This window comes from Triticum dicoccoides, chromosome 3A (genome assembly GCF_002162155.2).
Source record: "Triticum dicoccoides isolate Atlit2015 ecotype Zavitan chromosome 3A, WEW_v2.0, whole genome shotgun sequence".
Classification (NCBI taxonomy): Eukaryota; Viridiplantae; Streptophyta; class Magnoliopsida; order Poales; family Poaceae; genus Triticum; species Triticum dicoccoides.
Genome location: NC_041384.1, coordinates 36670915 through 36678686, shown reverse-complemented (window position 1 = coordinate 36678686; position 7772 = coordinate 36670915).

Here is a 7772-nt window from a genome sequence, read left to right as displayed (position 1 = left end):
TGGAACAGAGTTTGCTCCCCTGGTCAGTTTAAGCTGGATGGTGTTGTTGTGGGAAAAAGAAAAGAAGAGATAGATTGTGTATTTGTGTTGCTTTTAATTTGTGAAATTGAAATGAATTCGGTGGATGATTTGATGTAGCAAAAAAATTTAATTATGTGTGTTTCGTTAGCATGAGGGCAAAAAAATCCGGTCGCGTTCCAACTCAAAGCTCTGTGATCTGGAGCTGCGCATTTTGTGATGATGGAACAATACAGAGTTTTTGTGTTGGTCTTGAGCTGGCCCGTGGAAATACTAGTTTTGTGTTGCTTTGAATAGTGAGATCGAAATGAATTCGCTGGGGAATGAAAAAAGGAGATTTTGTTTGCAAAAAATTTAGGAACGGATAAGAAGCGAGCATGGGGATCGAGCGCGGGATGGAGAGGCGTAGTACAGCGATCATAGCCACAAGGCCGCAACTTACTTGATTCAAGTAATAAAACTAAGCTAATTATTCTATATTCTACATAGGAACCAGCATAACTGTCTGCTCTGGCGCGTGGGCCTCCTTCCATTTCTCTTCCCTTTCCTCGATCCCCTCCCCTTCCGCTCCCGCGAGTCGAAACCCTAGCCCTCCCCTCCGCCGACGCCGCCTCCCACCGCCATGTCCCTCTTCGCCGCGGCTCGCCGAGGAGCCATGGGGCTCATCTCCGACGCCCGACATGCCTCCGCGCCCTCCTCCACCATCATCAACACCGCCGCCTCTCTGGACGCCGCGCGCGCCGCGCGTGGTCCGACGTCTTCGACCGCGCCACCCCAGCGATCGGCGCTGCCGAGGCCGAGATTCACGCCGCGCAGTACTTCTACGACCTGGCTGCCCCGGCGCTCGCCCGCGCCTCCGTCTCAGGCGCCTCCCGGGAGGAATCAACCTCAACGTCCGCGCCGCTACGTCTGACCTGATCGAGGGTTCGTTGTCTGTGCTGCGGGCATCGAGCATGCTCCGCGACGCGACCTCCAACAACCTCCGGGAAGCGGGGTCGAGCTACCTCGACGGCACCGCTTCCATGCTGCGTGCCTCTGAGATGCCGGGTGATTCTGCGCTTTTCCATTTCCGCGCGTCGGCGTCAACCATTGGTGCAGCTGAAGCTGCTTTCCGCGCCGCCCTCGTCGCCCTATCTGATGATTACCTGTCAACCAATTCTAGTGGCGCCTCCATCGATGATGACTCAGATCTTATCTGCATCATCAACAACCAGCTTGAGTCAGCCTTGAGATCTGATGATCACCGTAAGGTATGATGATGCAACCCTACAGATGTAGCAAGTAGAAGCATGATAAGAAAGAACAAACTTCTTCTTCGGTGCGACCTTCAAAAACCTTTGGGAAGTGGTGTCGAAATACTTCGATGTCGTTGTCTCCATGCTGCGTGCTTCCGAGATGCAGGGGGATATATTATGTTGTTTGACTCTTCTATGCATCAACATTGTCTATTGACGCGGATGAACCCACCTTCTGCGCCGCACTCGTCGCCTTGTCTGAGAAATACCTATCACACTGCTCTTTCGGTGCCTCCTTATTGTGTACTTATTTTTCTTTATGAGTATACATTATTGTCTATTTTGAAGAAGTATAATCTTATGGTCATTCAAAAAGATTATACAAATTTTCTATTCGGAGTTTACAATTACTTAATTGACTCCATCATACCACCCTTCCATAATTTTCATTTATTTATACTAATTTTTTGTACTTCCTTATAATTATGTTAGTCTCTATCACAAGATATTGATTTTTTAGTGTTACACTAAACAAAATTAAATACATGATAATGAAGTTAAATATTAAAATCCAATGATTTTATTGCTATAATATTAACACTGATGGTACAAAGTACAATCACACTATTTTAAGGCATATATATTGCAATGTATGCGATGTTTGTTTTAATTTTTTTGGAGACATGACATTTAAAAATATTTGGAATCAATTTGTTCTTTATTACACTTAAGAAATCAAAACACATGACATGATAGAACAATTTGGCTATTAGTTGAATGCAAATGTACGCATGTGCTCTGGTTTATTTTAGTATTCTTAAATACTATCACAGAGAGTAAGTGAAGAGGTTTCTCGAATGCTTGGCTATTTATTCTAGTGATAGTTATGCATATATTAGCAAACAAAAAGGAACAATTATGAATACAGTAAATAGAAAAAAAATCTAAAATACACAAAGTATCTATAATGATTTTTTTGCTCAACGTTAAATTGAATTTTTAAATGGCAACAACTGAAGCAGATAATAAGCCTACAAGCAGAAAGAGAACACTTCTTGCATGCATCAAATGGAAATAACATTTCTAGAACTCTCCACCATCGGCAAGTTCAAGAAAAAAGTACTACCTGGGTTGGATCTCCTCAACTCATGTTCTTGGTCCCTTAACAGATTGTACTGTGCTATTTCATATCTGTATATTACCTTGAATGCAATTTTTGTTGCTTTGCCAAGCTTCGCCCCCTTGATTTTCATGTTCCAATTTGTCTGCACTAGTTCTCCAAAACCCTTCAATTTCATCTTATCATTTGCTCTCTGCTTCTCAACATACTTATGAGCTATGTATCTCGCGGTAAAAACTATAGCTTGCCACTTCTTGCTGTAACCTGTAAGTGTGCTCATCTTCGAATATCTTGATCATAAATGATTGTACGATTGTTGTAATATGCATACAAGTACCTGGGGCATCCAACATCACACTTAACTCCAATCCTTATTTTGTCATTGTAGGGAAATGTGATATTTAACCTCTACTATCAATTTTACTCCTTGATTGATTTTCTCAGCTGGTCAATAGATGAGAAGACTTGGCCCACATGGAACTTGCGTTCATTCATAGCTGCATCTATTAAATATTTGGTATTTAATTTTGTATCTTCATCGCCTGAATCTGAAATCTCAAGTCTTTAATCTTTAAAATAATTGTCATGCCCCTTAAGGTGCTTTCCTTTTCCTTTGCCTTTCTTCTCTCACCCATTTGACTATTTTTATTCACTAAATAATCATTACCTTCCTCCAAGTCACAATCACTATCCACTATTCTATCTCATAGTTAGAGACAGAGAAGTCCTCATCATTCCCCTCCTCTAAATCATCTTGAACAAGATCCACACTTGCTCAGCTTCTACTTATGACTTTGCTAGTCCCTTCTACATATGCAAAACGGCATGCCATTATGCTATGGTGTGGACCTATATATGCTCTAATATGCACCACTATTCTGCTCCTTATTTTTTATGCACTTCATAGGACTCATAACAACACGTGTGTCGCATGATTTTCCACAACATCATCCCATACTCCACTAATATTATCTAGATGCTCAAGATAAAACATAAGATGCCTATGCCCCTCTCTAACCATTACACTAATGTACTTTGTGGAATTGTTCTTTGACATCAACGAAGCGCATCTCCATTTATTTGACTACCAGGCAATAGCAAATAGGATTGGGTCACCCGATTTTAACCGAGTCAACAATTTCTCAAAGCTCCATCATTCAATTCTTTTATACTACACACTATGCTTTCTAATTTTTAAGGCCTCACAATTAATTGAGGTATTCAATTTAGAATTGGGTCCAATTTTGACTGGGTCAAAAATTACTCAAGCTCCCCATTCAATTATTTAATTCACTATGTTCCCAAATTTTGAAGCTCTTTCATTCAATTAAGGTATTCAATTTTGATTTGGTGTAAGATTTTGACTGGGCCATTTATTTTTCAAATTAATCAAGCGCAACTAACCTATAAAAACATATCAATCTGGGCACCCTCCCACCACGTAGAAAAAAGAAGTGCCACCATGTGATATCGTAGCATCAATATAGTACATGCAACCACCGACACGAAAATTTCCCCACATAAATATAGGTTGGTTAGCGATAACACATAATCACACCACGAAAGGTCCACCAAATCACCGTATTATAAATAAAAATAAAACACACTCTATCATCTTCCCCACCCGCCAAACTAATTATTCCATCAGTTATAAAATATAAGGGGTATTAGTTGTTTAGAAAGTCAATTTTCTAACTTTGACCAAGTTTAGAGCAAAAATATCGACATTCACAATATTAAACAAAAAGTATGGAAGTTCATTTCGTGATGAATCTAAAAGTACCGATTTGATATTATGGATTTTGATATATTTCTCTAGAAATTTGATCAAACTTAAAAGGTTTGGGTTTTCAAAAAATTAATACACCTTATATTTTGTAATAGTGATTTTTTTAAGAAACCCAACAACACGAACGGCACAACAAAGCGCACACTACCCTTTTAGTAACGAATCAAATCACGAACAAAATAAAACTAAGATGAAAAAAAAATCTCAACATATCCCAAGTCAATCCGCAACCTCATAAGCCAAGCATCGGCATGAAAATAACATGAGGAACAAAATATTTGATATTTCTAACAAAGGGCATATAGTGCACAAAACAAATACCCCCTCTGTCCAAAAAAAGCTTGTCCCTCAAATGGATATATCTAGCATCAAGTTAGTGCTAGATACATCCATTTGAGAGACAAGCTCAGGACAAGTTTTTTTTCGAACGGAGGGAGTATGTTAACTTCTTGAAAGCACATGAGCCAATTTCAGGGTTCAGTACAAAGCAGAACTACAGAGTACATACTAAATATCAGGGAACAAACAAACTGGTACAGAAAAGAGTCATTAACAACTTGAAAGCACTTAATTACACTTCTCATTTATTCACATTCACATATGCTGATGAGAAAAGTTCAAATAAAACATTATTGGCAACATTCTCCAAAAAGGCGAAGAAATGAATTGTTCTCAATAGGATCAGTCGCGTAATTAAGATAACATGTATAGGCTTATGCGTGTGAATAGAAATCAAGTTCATTATGGAAACTTGGAAAGTATAGGTTCATCATATGCCACCAATATGTTTTTTTGCATCCAATGAGGCACATTAATTCAGAAACATTTCATGCAACAATGGAAGTAAACGACCTTAAAATGTTAATTTTAGTAGGACAAACAACATGCAGATGAGCCCATTGCTTGCATGATGACAACACTGAACTGACAGTGTTCTTGACAATAACTGCATCAGCTTGTAGAAGGTTCAATTAGAACTGATGACAATTTATTGATAAAACATGGGTCGAGATTTACATAGAAAGCCATGAGAAGTTCCATTCTAGTGCACACAAGCGTCGAGCTTCAAATATCTCACCGTCAAGGACCAATAAATTATATACATTCCTTCATTGAATGCAAAATAGGGAGAGAAGAAATATGTAGTTAATCAAGAGAATGAGGCTACCAAGCATGCATTTTTAAGTAGTAAACCATGATGCACACAACACGTTATGGATAACAACCAGTGGCAGTACATAATAGGAGCCAAGGGTCAAAGAGCTTATGTTGTACCTCATGAAGCACAACAAAAGGTAGTATACCCCACAAATATATATAGGAAGTGATAAAAATAGATAGCTTCTTATAAGAAAAGACAAGTGGACAGTAAATAAGTCTGAATGTACAATGGTGGGTAAGTTGAGGTTACCAGAGTTATCGATCAAAGGAGCTTTCCATTTGCCCTTGTAGTTTGGACTCTTAATTTTCTAAAATACACAAAACTCTCATGTCGAAACTTGAAATGCACATTGATGCTTGTCTAGAACAATTAGATATCTAGTGTACTGTCGTGGTTATACCTTTTGTGTCCATGGTCCCTTGTAATCCACGTTTGGAATGGTCGGAGCTGTCCATTCGCCATATTCCTCCTCATCCCAGTCCTTATGCTGCCATGGGTATTAAACGATGTGAAAGTGCAGATATTGGAGGCTTCAAAATTATTCGAAGAATGCGTGAATAGGCACCTTTGTTACATCAGGATAAATAATTTCCTTGGGAATGTCATCATAACCCTGTCAGGAACAATCGATGTGAGAAAAAAATCATAACACCAAATCTTATGTTGGTGCTGCTAGAGTTACAATGGCCATCTTAATTTAATTTAGAGCTTTGTGAAACAATAATATATAATGCAGAATCTGATGTTCACTCTGGCTTTGCTCAGTTTTATGACATCAAGACTCATACTAAAAGTAAGATGATCATCATCATATAGATTTTATAACAGAAAAATGTAAGGCTACCTCTGGCTTCTTGTCCTCAGGGCCAGGAATGTACTGTTGGTCATTCCAGTCCTGTGGCTGCAACCACCACTAGTAGAAAAGGGGGCAACGGTCCAGGCCGGGTTAGCCCATTAGTCCCGGTTCAGTCTAAAACCGGGACCCATGGGGGCATTGGACCCGGTTCGTGAGCCCAGGGGGCCGGCCGGGCCACGTGGGCCATTGGTCCCGGTTCGTCTGGACCTTTTAGTCCCGGTTGGTCGGACGAACCGGGACCAATGGCCTCGCTCCTGGCCCACCACCATTGGTCCCGGTTGGTGGCATGAACCGGGTCCAAAGGCTCCCCTTTAGTCCCGGTTCATGCCACCAACCGGGACCAATGAGGTGCCTATATATACCCCCTCGCGTAAGAGCAGAGCACACTGCTCTATTTTTTTCTGGCCGAGGGGGAGAGGGCTTGGTGGTGCTCTAGCTCACCTCCTATGCACACAAGGTGTTCGATGGAATGCCCGAGCCACACTACTTAAGCTTTCTCCTCTCCAAGCTCGACCTTCAAGCTCCATTTTCCTCAATATTTGTCTAGGTTTAGCGGTCCGTCACGCCCCGTCCCCGTCTTCACCGCCGTCGATCACCCGCGCCGAGCTCATCGCCGGCACCACCGTGGTAAGCCTCTTGTTCTTATCTTCTTTTTGAAAGGAAAAATATTCTTACTTGTATGTTTACATAGATACTTGTATTATTTTCTTACTTTTATTATTGCATCTTATATAGTGCGATGGTTTTGGTATCCGCCCCTGTCGGCCCTCGTCCTGTCTATGATTCGGATGTGGTATATATATTATCTTTATAACTATTGGTTCATTTATTGTTTATGAAAATTATGCCGACCAACGTGACATAGATTTTATTTATGTAGGATGTATGTGAATCGAAAATTCCAACCGACTCTATTGTCGAGAGGTTAAATTTAGTTGAAGAAAAAAACAATTTGTTGAAGGAAAAAATAAAAAAATTGAGGAGGAGAAGATGATATTGGAGTTGCATGTTGCGGATGTCGTCGATGATCACTAGATCAAGATGGAAGCAATGCGCTTGAAGATTAGAAAATATGCCATTCATACCGAGGCTTGGTATCATTATGCCGTTGGATCAATTGTTACCTTGGTTGTGATTATGATCGCATTTGTTTTCGCATTGAAATGTTTTACATAGTTTCAATGTATGATTTAATTAATTAGATGCTCTGGAGAGTTATATATTGTTAGATGAGAACTATGTATGTACTTTGGTTTTAATATGATGATGAATTTCTATTAATTTGGACACTTAATTATATATAACGCACACAGATGAACCGGCAATGGATGTACGGTGACAGACACACCTCCGAGTACATTAAGGGCGTGCATGAGTTTCTCGATGCGGCTGAGGCAAACAAGCAGAATGGTTTTATGTGTTGTCCATGCACTGAATGTGGGAATACGAGGTCTTACTCTAACCGGAAAATCCTTCACTCCCACCTGCTTTACAAGGGTTTCATGCCACACTATAATGTTTGGATGAGGCACGGAGAAATAGGGGTTATGATGGAAGACAGCGAAGAAGAAGAGTACGATGACAACTATGTG